The following is a 16680-nucleotide window of genomic DNA, read 5'->3' as shown; positions in this document are numbered from 1 at the left end:
AATCTTTATCCCATATTATAGTTACATTGATGGACAATGTGTTGTCCGTGTCGGGTGAACTGAATATATTTTTTATTTTGCTATTATATTATTTTTGCTTTCTCACCATTGTACCCTGATTAAATTCTAGAGACATAAGTTCTGTTACTTTTTAATGTACCATCTAAGCCACTGGGGAAGCCCCTCATCTGCATTAGCAGAACAAAAATAATACCACCAAAGTTAGAAATCTGATTATGAAATAAGATGTTCCAAATTATTTGGAAGTAGTTAGGCCTCTTTTTGAAAAGAATGATTTTGAAATAACCCAAACTTTGGTTGATCTTGGATTTCTGTGTGAAAATAGCAGAGGTATTTGAAACATTCTTTCCATTTATTTTGAACTCTTCTCTGAGAAACTAAACCACACAGAGCTTTTGCCCATTAGGCTCAGACAGTTTGATAAAACAGAATGAAAAAAACGAGACATCTCAGATGTCCTAAGACAGTCTGGTAAGTGATTTGTCTCACAAGAACCTGCGAGGCTTGAGTTCGCTGCTGTTGAAGCATAATACACTTCATCAGCCTGGAAGGGTCACTGACGTACATACACATCACTGAGCATAATCTATCAACCAGAGGCCAAAGGTTTCAGGAGCTGTGACAGGAAGCTCTCACCTGCAACTGACTCTCAATCTCTGTGACTTCCTGAGCTCCTTGAAAGTGAAAGCCGCTCAGTCATGTCCGACTCTTTGTGACCTCATGGACTATACAGTCCATGGAATTCTCCAGGGCAGAATACTGGAGTGGGTAGCCATTCCCTTCTCCAGGGGATCTTCCCAACCCAGGGATTGAACCCAGGTCTCCCGCATTACGGGTGGATTCTTTACCGGCTGAGCCACCAGAGAAGCCCAAGATACTGGAGTGGTAGCCTATCCCTTCTCCAGGGGATCCTCCTGACCCAGGAATCGAACCAGGGTCTCCTACATTGCAGGCAGATTCTTAGCCCCTTACTTTAATGAATTCTATCCCCTTGCCCTTCCTCCCTGTTAACTGATGGTGACAACAACCCACAGAGCAGGAGGTCTGGTCCAATAACTGACTATGGGCTCTTCTCTTGCCTTTTCAGTCCTGCCTTTTCACCTTTCTCTCTTCTCTGCTCATTGCTCACCTTTGCCATTATTGGGAGGCAGTTCAGTTCAGTTCAGTCCCTCAGTCATGTCTGACTCTGTGCGACCCCATGGACTGCAGCACACCAGGCTTCCCTCTGCATCACCAACTCCTGGAGCCTGCTCAAACTCATGTCCATTGAGTCAGTGATGCCATACAACCATCTCATCCTCTGTCATCCCCTTCTCCTCCTGCCTTCAATCTTTCCCAGCATCAGGGTCTTTTCCAAAAGTCAGTTCTTCAAATCAGATAGCCGAAGTATTGGAGTTTCAGCTTCACCATCAATCCTTCCAATGAATTTCCAGGACTGATCTCCTTTAGGATGGACTGGTTGGATCTCCTTGCAGTCCAAGGGACTCTCAAGAGTCTTCTCCAACACCATGGTTCAAAAGCACCAATTCTTCTGCACTCAACTTTCTTTATCATCCAACTCTCACATCCATACACGACTGCTGGAAAAACCATAGCCTTGACTAGACGGACCTTTGTTGGTAAAGTAATGTCTCTGCTTTTTAATATGCTGTCTAGGTTGGTCATAGCTTTTCTTCAAAGGAGCAAGCATCTTTTAATTTCATGGCTGCAGTCACCGTCTGCAGTGATTTTGGAGCCCAAGAAAATAAAGTTTCTCACTGTTACGATTATTTCCCCACCTATTTCCCATGAAGTGGTGGGACCAGACGCCGTAATCTTAGATTTCTGAATGTTGAGTTTTAAGACAACTTTTTCACTCTCCTGTTTCACTTTCATCAGGAGGCTCTAGTTCTTCTGCCCTTTCTGCCATAAGGGTAGTGTCATCTGCATATCTGAGGTTATTCGTATTTCTCCCATCAGTCTTGATTCCAGCTTGTGCTTCATCCAGCCCAGCGTTCCGCTGATGTACTCTGCATACTTCTATGCAGAGTTGATAAGCAAGGGGACAGTATACAGCCTTGACGCGCTCTTTTCCTCCCCCTGGGGCCCTCGTTGGGGAGAAGTGGCTGCCACGTGAGGGGAGACAGAGCCGCTCTGGAAAGGCACAGGTCACCTGAAGCGGGGCCTCCGCCCGCCCTCGCCTGCGCGGCTGGACCGCACGGAGTCGGGCGCCCCAGCTCCGGCAGCGCCCGTGACGCTCCCCCTGCATCCCGCAGGCGCCGAGCTCCCAGAAACCTGCCCCAAGTGTCTCCTTCGGTGAAGGCGCTCGGTTGTGTCCGACTCTTTGCGACCCCATGGACTGCAGCCTACCAGACTTCTTCTCCGTCCATGGGACTTCCCAGGCAAGAATACTGGAGTGGGCTGCCATTTCCTTCGCCAGGGGATCGTCCTGACCCAGCGATCGAACCCGGGTCTCCCACATTGTAGGCAGACGCTTTACCCTCTGAGCCACCAGGGAAGCCCATTAAGTCTCATTAAGAAAGAGAGTGGGGGAAAAAAAAGGGTGGGGGGGGGAGAGAGAGAGTGAGAAAACTCTTTCCTAAGCTTCTGAATTCTGTCACGAAGCAGACGGTGATGAAGGTAGCGTCCTCACAACTGAGCTTCCATCCTCAGCCGCTCCGCGGTCTGGTGCGGCCACCCCCACCCCTGAGTCTCCGGCCACAGTGGCCTTCTCTTAACCCGTGTGTTTCTCGTAGCTCCCACTGTCTCAGGACTTTAAACAGCCCCCTCATGTGGTGCAAGGAAATCGGCTCTTTCAGAAATGTATTAACTCACATAGATTTCAAACGTATTATTCTTCCAAACGCTGAAAATGTTCACCCTTTTAAAGAATGTGTTTGTTTATTATGTTTACTTGGCTGCATCAGGTCTCAGTCGGGGCACGCGGGGTCTTCGCTGCGTTTTTCTGGGATCTTGTGAGTCGCTGTGCAAACTCGAGCCGTGGCTCTGCGGCTCAGTAGCTGCAGCGCCGAAGCTCAGTTGCCCCTTGGTAGGTGAGATTTTAGTTCTCCAACCAGCGATCGAACCCGAGTCCCCCTGCATTGCAAGGTGGATTCTTAACCGCTGGACCACCAGGGATGTCCCTGAAAATTTCACTTTTGAAAACTGAGATAGCTAGTTTGATTTGTGGCGTTACCTCAGTGTACAGTTGAATGCATATGCCAAGTCATGCAGTTATTTCAGCAGGTTTTAGACACACACAGCCATAGCACAAAGCGTTTCTTCATAGAGCTGCAGAAAGCGGTGCGCTGTTACCAAAGCTCTGGCTTACAAGTTTCAAAGTGGTGATATAAAACTGCCGTCAACGTCGTGAGAATCGCTAACAGATTCCCAGCTGCACTTTGACGACATCTTCGACATCTTCGCTGTTGCCTTGGGGCTCTCGCTAATGCTGAGCACAAATACGATCTAGCTCTTCGGCAGACAGTTCTTTTATGTGCATAGCCCTGTCTCCGCGGTGCTGGGCAGACAGCGTGGGAGCGCAGAGTTCTCACTTCTCCGAAAGGCATTTTTACAGTCTTTCTCAACTGTGTCCTAATTTAAAATAATCCAAACTAATATTTCTCAAAATAAAGCCATAATACAATTACCTGAAGATGATGAAATTTTGTTTCAAAAACATACAAAACTCTATTAAGTCACTCTATTTATGGATCAGTTGGTGAAAGTTCTTATGAGATACATAAAACAATAACTATGAACTGAAACTTATTTATTAATACTTCAAATTTAAAGCTATGTACATTAGCTGTATTTTTTATTTGGATCAAATCAGCTTGAAGAAATCAGATCATTCTTCATCAGACTGAAGAAATTACTAGACCTAAAGAGCAAGGATGTTTTTAACCTACTCTCTAAGATTCTTACCTTTAGTTCTGATGTTGTAAGGAAGTACTTTCTGTATTAGCCAGAACAATTCTTCATATTCCAGACTCTAGCCTTTTGAGGACATAGGTAAAACCCATTTAAGTGAGAAAGAAGCAACAGAAAATGGATGTTCAGGGAAACTTTCAACAGCATAAATGACTGTTGCATTTTGCTCTGCCCCATTTTCCATAATTGTTTTCTGGGCTTTCAATTTCCTATTGGGAAATGTGGATTTTGAAAATAAGCAGACTTGCCTTTTCTAATTGATTAAATGGAGTGGAAAAGGAGAGAGAAGAAATGATTGTTTGAAGGCAGAAATCTGTGAAAACCCTTGGCAGCTCCCAAAGGTGGTGGTCTTTTTATTTGTTAATAATAACACTCGATTTGTTTGTTAACATCAGAACAATTAGGTTTTTATTTTAATGGAGGTGTACAGTGTTCTTTGTACTTAATCCGCACAGAATATATGAAAATGGCCTATACAGTGGTTCCAATGGAAAAATGCTGGCCAGAGGGTGCTCGGAGAGGCATGATTGGGCAGGGGGGGTGGTGAGGGGTGAAATGCCCACTTGGCGTGTGAACTGAGGAGGGGCAGGGAGCTGGCTGTGGTTTCCATCTCAGCTTCCACAGAATAAACAGACAGCAGGCCAGTAACCTTGGCTCAAAGGAGTTCAGGGGCTTCCCAGGTAGCTCAGTGGTAAAGAATCCACCTGCCAATGTAGGAGATGTAAGTTTAATCCCTGGGTTGGGAAGGTCCCCTGGAAAAGGGAATGGCAACACACTCCAGCACTCTTGCCTGGAGAACCCCAGGGACAGAGGACCCTGGTGGGCTACAGACCTTGGGGTCACGAGGAGTCAGACACGGCTGAGCAACGATAGAGAGCTCTCAGCTCAGAGGCACTCACACTGCACCTGACATGTGATTCAGTCAACACCATGAACACTAGCTTTTCATTTTTATGTCCTTCAAGTGTTGACATAGTTAATTTATCAAAGACATTTCACTTTAATTTAGCTTTTTGTTAAATTATAAAAATTTATCTTTGGAGATTGAGATACAAATGTAACTTTTAGAAAGTTTCCATGAAAGATTATAGATTTATTATAAAAAATATTGCACTTTCTCTTAGTCCCACCTTTTTTCAACATGGTTCTGTGTAGCTGTTGGCAACTCTTGTCAGTAGTAAAACGGTCTAATTTACTTTTGAGGCCATAAATGAATCAGAGTGAAAACAATTTTAAAATTGCCTTGAGAAGAAGAAAGTTGAAGAGTACCATTCATTTTCCTTTGAGGTCTGCTCAGTTATGTATAAGACATTCACAAGTAGAATGCTCTGGGGTGAACCTGAAAGCAGAAACTCATGATGTTAATGGCCGTGTGCTCACACAGCCGGATCATGGACTGTCCCGCCAGGCTCCTCTGTCCATGGAGGTTCTCCAGGCAAGATTACTGAAGTGGGTTACCAGGCCCTCCTCCAGGGGATCTTCTGAGCCCAGGGATCAAACCCGGGTCTCCTGCATTGCAGCAGATTCTTTACCGTCTGAGCCACCAGGGAAGCTGCAAGATTATCTCAGACTGTCATCAATTTGTAGAGGGCCGTCATTGTGTCTCCTGAGGATTCATAATCAATGGGAATGGTGCAGACAGCTCACAGCTTCTTGGTGCTCCCCCGTGGGTTTAAACCCTCCGTCTTGTGCTGGGACCAGAGACTTGCCTTCGTGATTCATCCTCCTTGCACGTCCGTTGTTAGGAGAAACCAGTACAGATGTCCTTGTAGTGCAGAATCTGTCTTTACATGTCAACAATTAGGACTTTAGTTTACCTCTACTATTTTATTATTCTCTTTAATTTCAATATGCTCTTATTTCTCTCCATGACTGTATCATTATAAAAAATGTAATTGCCACTAGTTAGTCTTGCCTGGAGAATCCTAGGGACGGCGGAGCCTGGTGGGCTGCTGTCTATGGGGTCGCACAGAGTCGGACACGGCTGACGCGACTTAGCAGCAGCAGCAGCAGCAGTCAAAGGTACCTGGTGCATTTTCAAAAACCTTCCCATGCAACTAGTACACTGTTTAGAACTTTTTTTTTTTATATCATAAATGAAGTTTTTACTCATCAGCAGTGAAGATGACAGTGATAATAACTTGAGGACTTGGGATTTAATTTTAAGCATACTACTTTACAACATAAATTGAAAATATGGAAATGGAGATGGAAATGAAAGTTTTTGTTTTATTTTAAGCACGTCATTACTCAGATTGTTCTCGAAGTACTAGTGTGACTCATGAAGTACTTCCGTAATGAAAACTATCTGCTGGGAATGGTCAAGTGTTCAGTACTTACGTTTGTGCTAAGACCTAAGACATTTGGTCAAGTGTTCAGTACTTACGTTTGTGCTAAGACCTAAGACATTTACAAAGGTCAGTCATTTGAGGTTGGCATCTGAGGACCACCTGGCTTTTATCCTTTATTTTTCTATTTCTCTACGATTCTATCACTGGACTAATACGAGGACATTACCTGATGCCCATTATCATTATCAAGGCACTTTACATCTATCTTAGCGATGAGTTGCTTATCAACTGACTGGTTGATGAAACCTGTTGGTTCTCCTCTCTGCCTTTTTGGAATATGTCGGGAACTAAATGGAATAGGTTTGATTTTTCACAATATTTTAGCCTTCTACCATCTCTGTAGGTTTAGAAGCAGTTTTATTTATTTGTTTTTGAATAGGTTTTATTTTTGTTCTTTAAACCCAGACTTCCTTGAATAGGTTTTATCTTTGTTCTTCAACCCCAGACTTCCTTGTGACTTCCATTACTTGGAAGTTAATTATAACTTTGACTATTTCTTCAAGAGTTATTAGTCCTGATATTTGAAGATTTGTTTCATGTATTAGATCTTAGAGAGCTCAGTCTTTATCAGTCTTTGTAACTAGTCAATTAAATTATGCTATGTCCAAATTATAATGTTAGATTATTGGTAAGTAGGCATGATTTCTACCTCCAGCAAAGGGGTTTAAAATTCATCCGGAACCACACAGCTTTATACTACACTTTGTGTCTCAGTTGGTGAAGAATCTGCCTGCAGCGTGGGAGATCCAGGTTTGATCCCTGGTTTGGAAAGATCCCCTGGAGAAGAGAATGGCAACCCACTCCAGTATTTTTGCCTGGGGAATCCCATGGGAAGAGGAACCTGGCGGGCTACAGTCCACAGGGTCACAAAGAGTCGGACATGACTGAGCTACTAACACTTTGATCTTCTGACAAAAAAGGGCAGTGTTTGATAAGTGACCAGCAAGTACAGAGAGTACAGAAGTTCAGGAAGGAAGCAAAAATCATAGCCTTGATGCTCTCAGGAAAGGATAACCATGACAGATTTCTTGGATACCATAGAGGGATAAAAGAATGCAGACCTTTCTAGATGGAGAAAATACAGCATTCCTGAATTCCTCTTAGGTGTACAGAAATGCATAAAGATGAAAACATTTGTGAAGGCATTGATGTTTTTCTCTTAAACCATTCTAATGTGATAATTTAAAGTAGAATGCCTATCTTTCACATGTGTTACATCAATGGATGGCTTACTTCATTAAGTACCACACAGTAAAGATGTCTACGGCACAAAGACTAATAATGTTATAGTTGGAGTTATATTTTCTACAAAGAAAGAATGTGATACTCCAGTTCATATTTTGAGTTAAACCACTGTTTCATTCAGTTAACAAGTAGTTAGTAAGTACCTCAAAGAGTCAGACATGACTGAGCACTCATGCACACATCATAAACAGAAGGAGAAGCAATGTAATGCAACAATGTTTATGGCATATTTAATATTCCCAGGCAGTCAGTCACATGATTCCATGTTTCACTTTTTACACCTGGAATACATTGGCCATTGATATTTTTTTATGCTGGGTTTCAAGGCATTTTGTTCCCTTATAGTGAGCCAGTCAACCCAGAACCACCATTAAAAAGTCACTCTTTCCATTACATGGTCCCTATCATCATAAATCAGGTCATTCTCTGTGTGTATTTCCTTCTAAATTCTCAATTCTGTTCTCTTAATGGAGTTTTCTCTCTGTGGATCAACTTCCTATTGTGCTAATTTACAATAAAAATTCTCCATAGATGGTGATGTAAATTCTCCAGATTTCTTCTTGCTTGGACATGCTAAACCCTTTGACTTGACATATGATTTTACAGTCATCTGGATAATTTCCACAACAACTTCTACTGGGATTTAAAAAAAATTATTGGGGTATTCTACTTAGATTTTAATTATGATTAAATCTATGAATCAATCTGGGGAGAACTGATAGCTTTACAATATTCAAATTTTTAATCCACAAATCTGATATATCCTCTATTTAGGTGTTTACATGTATCCCCTTTAATTTTCTTCAATAATATTCTGTAGTTTGCAGTCTAACTTGTACTATGTTTATTCCTAGGTCTTTGGTCTTTTATGCATTTTTGGTAAATCATATTTTAAATTCTTTTGTTTTCAATTTTTTTTTATAAAGGAATACAATGGGTCACTGACCTATGTCCAGTGATCCTCTTAAATTCAAATTTATTTTAAAAAGTATTTAGATTTTTAACACAATCATATTGTACACAATACATGATGGTTTTGTATTTCTTACTTTCCAGTTCCCATGACTTTCATCTCTTCTTTGTAGCCTGATTACCCTGGTTCAATTGTAATTCTTAATAGAGATTACAGTGGTTTCCCTGTCCGATCTTTCATGTGATAAATCACACCGGTTGCATTCCTAAAGATAAGCCACTTTTACTTGCAGAAAGTGAAGAAGAACTAAAAAGCCCTGTGATGAAGGTGAAAGAGGAGAGTGAAAAAGCTAGCTTAAAACTCAACATTCAAAAAACCAAGATCATGGCATCTGATCCCATGACTTCATGGTAAATAGAAGGGGGAAAAGTGGAAGCAGTGACAGATTTTATTTTCTTGGGCTCTCAAATCATTGCAGATGGTGTGTGCAACCATGAAATTAAAAGATACTTGCTCCTTGGAAGAAAAGCTCTGACAAACCTAGACAGCATATTAAAAAGCAGAGACACCACTTTGTGGGGAGCAGAGTGAGCTGGGACTCAATAAAATCTCTTTGGGTTGTAAATTAGTTCTTTTTTTCGCTTTCTTTTTATTTAGCCTAGCAGGGACATCTTGAGTTATTGCCGTGCCCTGTCTGGCCGAGTTCCCTTGGTGTCTGAGTATTCTAGATCCATCCCTGTGGCTACTGTAAGGTGAGTGTGAAGCAAAGAGAGCAAGCTGGGCAGGCAGGCAAAGAAAAGGGAAATTTATTAGAGGGAAACAAGAGGGTGACTGGCCCGTAAGGAGAACCAGGATCCTCCCTTTCTGACAGGGTCTTTCATATACCCTGCAAAGGAAAAATTCTCTGAAGGGGTGGTAATTGTTAGCCTGTAGTTGAGTCCTGTGGTCATGTAGCCAGAGGTCTGGAATCCTGTGGTCTCATAGCCTTGAGAAGTTAGGCGCCTGCAGGAAAACAGAATATCACTTGGGCAACTTGGTCAGTCTCAAGGGTCACTGTGATTTTATTCTTTGTTTGCGAGATCAACATTATGACACCTTTCTACCATGAGCCTCCATGTAGACCCTGTCATTCAGCCTTTTTGATTTGGGATAAGGGCCGAAGGTCAGTCTTTTGTAACTGCTTCCTGCGGGACAGGGGCATCATGGGGGTGAGATGAGAAAAGCCTGGAATGTGGGTCATGGGTATTTGTGTGGGGCCGAAGTTTTTGATAATTTGAACAAGTTAGAAATGGCTCATGGATAGTTCGATTAGATAGAGCTCTTGGATAGAGCTCATAAGTGGTCCTGAAGAAATTTTGAAAAAAGACGCATTAAACATGGGCCAAAAGTTAGAATAGAGTAAGTAGAAGAAGGCGGCCTAGAAAAGGTAGGACCCAGGGCATCCAATTCCATTTGCTTAACCAGTTTCCCATGAATTACTGAAGTGTTGATGTATTCTTGAGGCCCTGCTTGTCAGATTTTTTGCTGCTTCGTTTACAACCTCGTGCTGGTAAAGAATCCATCTGCAGTGCGGGAGACCTGGGTTCGATCCCTGGGAGAAGAAGATCCCCTGGGATCTGGGGAGAAGATCCTCTGGGTTGGAAAGATCCCCTGGAGAAAAGAAAGGCTACCCATTCCAGTATTCTGGCCTGGAGAATTCCATGGACTGTATAGTCCACACGACTGAGCAACTTTAACTTTCTTCCTTTACAACGTCTGATTTGTTGGCGCAGAAGCAGCAAGCTTCCTCCAAAAATAGACATAGGCCCCCTTTTTCTGACGTCTAATCCTCTTCTGTTTTGGAGGACCACAACTGCCAAGGAATCTAGCTGGTTTTGGATAGTGATAAGGCTAGTAGCTATTCCTTCTAGGCTCTCAGTGAGGTCTCTAGAAAGGCTTTGGTAGTAATTTAAAGAGGCTGTGAGTCCTGCTGTCCCTGTTCCAATCCCAGCCACTATTCCTATACTTAGTAATAATAGAGGAATGAATTGAACTGCCCCTTTGGGTCGGCTATGAATTAGTGGGATAGGGAGGGTCTGTAAGGAATATGTAGTTTCCAGGTTATGCCAAGGGATTGGGCTACTTGTTGAGTGATTTGGGAGATAAAAGCTGGCCCATTATCGGATTGGAGAGAGTGGGAGACCAAAACGAGGGATGACTTCTCGTATGAGGAACTGTGTTACTCAGTTTCTGAGGCAGTTTCTGATCTCGTAGGAAAAGCCTCAATCCACCTTGAAAAAGTGTCTCTGAGAGTGAGCGTGAGTTTTAATTTTCGTGTTGGAGGCATGTGAGTGAAGTCAATTGGTCAGTCCTCTCCTGGGATATGCCCTCGAGCCTGATGTGTTAGGAATGAAGGACTAGGCTTTAGAGCTCCCTGCAGTGAGACTGAGGAGCAGATAATGCAAGAGTGAGTGATCTGTTGTAGGAGTGAAAGAAGGTTAGGAGAGGTGGTAAGAGGTCTTCAGTTCAGTCACTCAGTCAGGTCCAACTCTTTGCAACCCCGTGGACTGCAGCACACCCGGCTTCCCTGTCCATCACCAACTCTCAGAGCTTGCTCAGACTCATGTCCATCAAGTCGGTGATGCCATAAGAGGTCTTAAGATAAGAGGACTTAAGAGACGACAAAGAGGTTTAGTGCCTACATTTAGGGCCTGATGAATGTTCGTAAGAATCTGTGTGGCCTGAGATTGGGGAAGGACATAGCAGCTCTGTTTTTGTAACCAGTCTCCTTGTAATAATCATGGGTTTTCTTCAGGGAGGTGACGGGGCTTTATGTTGGGGATTACTGTAAGTTGTTGAGCTGGTGATCAGAGTGAGGCTTGGTCTGCTTCTCCATCTGTGGTGTTATTGCCCTGTGAAATGAGATCTGAGGCTGCCTGGTGACCTTGGCAATGTATGATGCCTACTTCAGTTGGCATGTTAGCTGCCTTTAAAAGCTGGAGTATAAGCAAGGCGTTAGTTATGGGAGAGCCTTTAGTAGGTAGGAGCCCTCGTTCCTTCCAGATGGCAGCATCTAAGTGTATGATGTGGAAAGCATATTTAGAATCAGAGTATATGTTTGCTCTCTAGTTAGCTGTGAGGGTAAGAGCTCTAGTTAGTGCAATAAGTTCTGCCTTTTGGGAAGAGTTTCCCGAGGGGAGAGGTTGGGATTCAATCATTTCAGTGTCAGAGACAATTGCACATCCAGTTCCCTTTTTTTCCTTCTGATGTCATAGAGGAGCCGCCATCAATATACCAAGTAAAGTCAGGGTTATTTAAAGGGGTTGAGGAAATGTGGGAGAAATGGGACATCAGGTCTTCTAATGCCTCTTTGCAAGCATGGATGGGGGCTCAGAAGATAAGGGTGGCTGGGTTGAGAGTATAACAGCATTCAAAGGAGAACTCAGGAGATTCAAGAAGGGTGGCATGAATTAGTTGGATATGTGAAGGAGATAGAAGGGTCAAGGATTTGTGAGAAAGTAAGTCCCTAAACTCATGTGGTAAATGAATGACAATGGGTGCTTCAAAAGTAAGTTTTTTACTTTCCTGAGCGAGGAGCGCAGCTGCTGCCAGAGCACGTCGGCAGGCTGGCCAACCTCGAATTGTGGGATCTAGTTGCTTGGATAGATGGCAGGGGCCCTGATTTTGTCCCAGAACTCCCAGGGCAATTTTGTTTCTCTCGGTAGTGTAGAGTATAAAGGCATGAGAAAGCTCAGGAAGTGTGAGAGCTGAGGCTGAGAGAGTGGCTTTCTTAAGGGTGTTAAGGCCTGAACAGATATTTGATTTTAGCTCTAGGGGTTCTGAAAGATCTCGGGTGGCTTGATATAGGGTTTGTGCCAAGAGGGTGAAATTAAGAATCCAGAGGCGTAGATATCCAGCTAACCCCAAGAAGGACAGGATTTCTGATTTTGATGTAGGGAGTGGTAGGGTAGATATAAGGGACTTTCTATCGGTAGTAATATATCTTTTGGTTGGTAATAAAAGGACTCTAAGATAGGTGACTCTAGGGAAAGAGAGCTGAACCTTGGTGAGAGACACTCGATAGCCTTGATAGGTTAGAAAATTGAGGAGTTGTGTAGTGTGTTGTTGAGAGTGTGTAAGCAAAGGACTACAAAGGAGGAGATCATCCACATATTGGAGGACAGTACTCAGAATAAGGTCAACAGAGGTTAGGCCTGATGCTAGAGCTTGGCCAAAGAAATGAGGGCTATCATGAAAGCCTTGTGTGAGGACTGGCCCTGTCAACTGTTGGGAGCGATGATTGTCTGGATCAGTCTGGATAAAGGCAAAGAGGTTTTGAGAGTTTGGGTGTAAAGGGATGGTAAAGAAGGCATCCTTGAGATGTAGAACGGTGAAGTGGGTAGTGGAAGAGGGAATGAGAGAGAGAAGAGTATAGGGATTTGGAACTGCTGGGTGTATGGGGATAACAGCTGCATTGATACTCTCAGGTCCTGGACCAGGTGATAGGAGCCATTTGGCTTTTTGAAGGGTAAGATAGGGGTGTTATAGGGAGAGCGACTTGGGCGCAAGAGGCCCTGACATAGGAGTTTAATGACGATAGGCTTTAACCCTTGTTGATGTTTTTGGGAGATTGGGTATTGTCATTGATTGGGGAATTTAGAGGGGTCTTTGAGGCAGATATGAATTGGAGCATGATGAGAGGCGACAGATGGGTTGTCTGTACCCCAAACTATGGGGTTTCTGGACGAGGAGGGCAATGGGGTGGGGGAAGAGAAGGTGGGGTGAGGAGCAGTAGCCAGGCCAGATCAGAGGGTGGGCTTGGGATAATAATAGAGGCTTTGAATTTTGAGAGAAGGTCTCTCCAAGAATAGGAGGGGGGCATTTTGGAAGTATGAGGAAAGAATGGGAAAATGGGGTATCTTGAAGTGTGCAAAGTAGAGGCTCAGTTATTCGTGTAGATATTAAACTGTCAACCCCCATAACAGAAACCTGAGAGACCTTGGTTTTTCTGGAGCAGGCAGGCACAGCAGAGTAAGTGGCCCCGTGTAGACGAGAAAAGAGATCAGCTTCACTGACACTGTGAGAGTTGCCCTGGGCTCCCTAGAGATGATGAGAGTCACCCTGGGGCCCTGGGCGCCTACAGTCTTCAGCAGCGAGTCCAAGGAGGCTGGGCAGAGCTGGGTCGGAGGACCCCTGCTCGGGATCAGGAGAGGCTGTCCGGATCCCTGGAGAGCGATTTGGGCAGTTGACCTGCCAATGTCACTTTACGCCACAGCTGGGACACGGACCTGGAGGGGGCCTTGGCTTTAGGCATGAGGGGGCCCAGTGACCTTCTTTGGGGCAGTTGAAGCAGGGCCCAGGTGGCTTCTTGTCTTTGTTGATTGATGGAATGTGGAGCTATGTAGGGCAGTGGCTAAAAGGTGGTATTTAACCTGATCTCCGTGGGCCTTCTCTAGTTCTGCCTGCTCTTCCTGGTTATTGAAAATCTTAGAGGCTAAATTTAAAAGGTCTCGTTGAGGGGTTTGAGGGCCCTTCTCCTGCCTTTTTTAGTTTCTTTCGGATATCTGGGGATGATTGGGAGATAAAATGGGTGTTAAGGACAATGGTGCCCTCTGTTGAAGTGGGGTCTAATCTTGTATGTTTTTGTAGGGCTTCCGCTAACCTGGTTAGAAATTGTGCCTGGTTTTCATCTAGCCCTTGAGTTATTAGCCAGAGCTTATCAAAGTTGATGGCTTTATGTCCGGCCTTTTGAAGGCCCACAATGAGGTGAGCAACCACGTGATCACAGGCTGCTCGTCCAGGTCTCCCTGCCCGATAATCCCAGTTGGGATCATCTCGGGGGACAGCGGTGGCCCCTACAGGCTTGGTATCGCCTGTCCTGTGTATCTCATCAGCATGGTCCTGAGAGGCTCGCCATACTCGTTCCTTCTCTTCTGGGAGAAGAGTGGAGCAAAGGATGATGGAAATATCATGCCAGGTTAAATGGCAAGACTGAGTAAGATACTTGAATTCTTTTAGATAATTATCAGGGTCTGAAGAGAAGGATGGAGAAGGCAATGGCACCCCACTCCAGTACTCTTGCCTGGAAAATCCCATGGATGGAGGAGCCTGGTAGGCTGAAGTCCATGGGGTCGTGAAGAGTCTGGCACGACTGAGCAACTTCACTTTCATGCATTGGAGAAGGAAATGGCAACCCACTCCAGTGTTCTTGCCTGGAGAATCCCAGGGATGGGGGAGCCTGGTAGGCTGCCGTCTATGGGGTCGCACAGAGTCGGACACGACTGAAGCGACTTAGCAGCAGCAACAGCAGAAAAGAAGGAGCCAAGACTCTTTTCGATTGGAGATAGATGGGTGAGGGAGAATGGGACATGAACCTGAACAACCTTCTGCTCCAGCTGCTTCCCTTAAAGGGAGGAATGGGGCAGGGGAAGGAGTGGGGTCCTGCTGTGCCATTTCCTTTAACGTTGTTCAGGACAACTATGTGGAGAGGATCTAGGGAGGTCGGGGTAGAGCCTTGGGATCCTGGGGTAGAGCCTGCCTCCAGAAAAGGCAGGGGAAGGGGTTTGGGAGCGGAGGGCGGCCTGCCCTTTAGAAGGAGGGAGGGAGGAGGGGGCATAAGGTGGAGGTTGTGGAACTGGATCTGGAGTGGCTGCTAGGGGATTGGGAGCGATAGGGAGTGGGTGGGCTGTGGTCAGAGGGGTCGAAGGAAGAAGAAAAGTCTGAACAGGGATGGGAGATATCGTATTAGGAGGATGTGGCCCAGAGTGGGCTAATTGTATTTGAGAAGTAGAGCAGGATGTGCTAGGGGAAGCACACTGACTGAAACCGCCCACCCTGGCCAGGCACCATAGTAACCATCTACATGAGTAGTTCTACAACAGGAAGTCCTGGTAAGGAACAGGGAACTAACAAGGCACCACCAACCAGAAGAGTTCAGGAAAGGTCAAAAGGAGATACAACATGTCCGATCACCTCCCAGAATCCTTCTCTCTGGCATCCATCTTGGCTGAACAAGGCGTGCACCACCAGGAAGGACTCTGAGTCAGGGTGAGTGGCTAAAGACAACCCGGAAACTAATCCCATCACCATAAAACCCGAGACTGCAAGCCACGTGGCAGAGCAGTCTTCCTGGGTTCCCTTACACTACTGCTCTACGCCCAGGCGCCCTTTCCCAATAAAATCTGTCTTTGTCAGCACATGTGTCTCCTCAGACTATTCATTTCTGAGTGTTAGAAGAGAGCCCAGTTTTGGGCCCTGGAAGGGGTCCCCCTTCCTGCAACAGATTCACAGAGGAAGGGTCGAGAGCGGAGAGCAAAGAAAGCCTGGACATGCCACTGAATAGGCAGGGTAGACAAGGACGAGGGAAAGCGAGGAGAAAGGTCTGAGAGAAAAGGCATCCCCTTTCTCAGAACTTTCTCAGAGAGTAATAGTAGTCTGCTTTGAAATGGCCATCCCCTATTTCAAAGTCAGACAGGGCACAAGGCCGAGAGCCTGAGGGCCTTGGGGCCAGGAGGCTGCCTAGTGCTAGGACTTGGAAATGAGGCGAGAGAGAGCAGATCCGAGGGGATGGGATTTCACTCACCCTTGTAACTATGGATGAAATGTGGGCCAGTGTGGATGTCAGTCCAGCAAGGCAAGTGGAGAGCTCTGATTCAGCTTCTTGGCAAGGACCAAGGGAGGGGACCACCGGAGGGAGTCTGGTGATGAAGAGGAAAAGTTAAAATTTTACCTCCTTTTCCTTCTGCCTGTGTAACTCAGCTTGCTCCTTGCAAAGTCAAGATCACGTAGGTCTCAGAAAGTGGGGACTCAATGATACTAGGAACTGCAGCTTATCTCACTCACCCTTGTCCTGCTCTTTGCAATTAATTGCCCAGCCCCTGCAAACCTGCAAACCCGCTTAATCATGCCTGTCCATGTATAAAAACTCTGTAATCCCTTTGTTTGGGGCTCAGAGCTTGGAGTGCTAACTCCTCGGGGCCCCCAGGCGTAATAAACCTGAGTTCTCCAGCTCTCCGAGTGTGGTGCTTGGTTTCTGCAACAGTGAGAGAAGCCTACCCAGTTGCGGTGGATGTTCCCTCCTGGGTTTTGGGTTTTGGGTTTCAGCACCAGGATGGAAGATGAGCGAGCGCAGAGAAAAGAGAATGAGCGAGCAGGGCATTCAGGCAAGAAAAGGAAATTTATTAGAGGGAAATGAGAGTGTGACTGGCCCTTTAGGCGAACCAGTGTCCTCCCTTTCTGACGGGGTCTTTCTTATACTCC

General features: G+C 45.1%; 1 long non-coding RNA gene across 1 annotated transcript; it reads left to right on the top strand.

Annotated features, from left to right (window-relative positions):
- Positions 1-947: 947 nt before the first annotated feature.
- On the top strand, positions 948-15617 carry LOC145517658 (uncharacterized). Its single transcript, XR_014062234.1, has 4 exons — positions 948-1640; positions 2277-2402; positions 9100-9194; positions 15264-15617. It is a non-coding gene; the product is annotated as an uncharacterized LOC145517658 (long non-coding RNA).
- Positions 15618-16680: the final 1063 nt, after the last annotated feature.

Source organism: Giraffa tippelskirchi, chromosome 8 (genome assembly GCF_054371585.1).
Source record: "Giraffa tippelskirchi isolate mGirTip1 chromosome 8, T2T-mGirTip1v1.2.pri, whole genome shotgun sequence".
NCBI lineage: Eukaryota > Metazoa > Chordata > Mammalia > Artiodactyla > Giraffidae > Giraffa > Giraffa tippelskirchi.
Note: the sequence above shows the minus strand (reverse complement) of the source record. Positions and strands in the feature narration are given on the sequence as shown.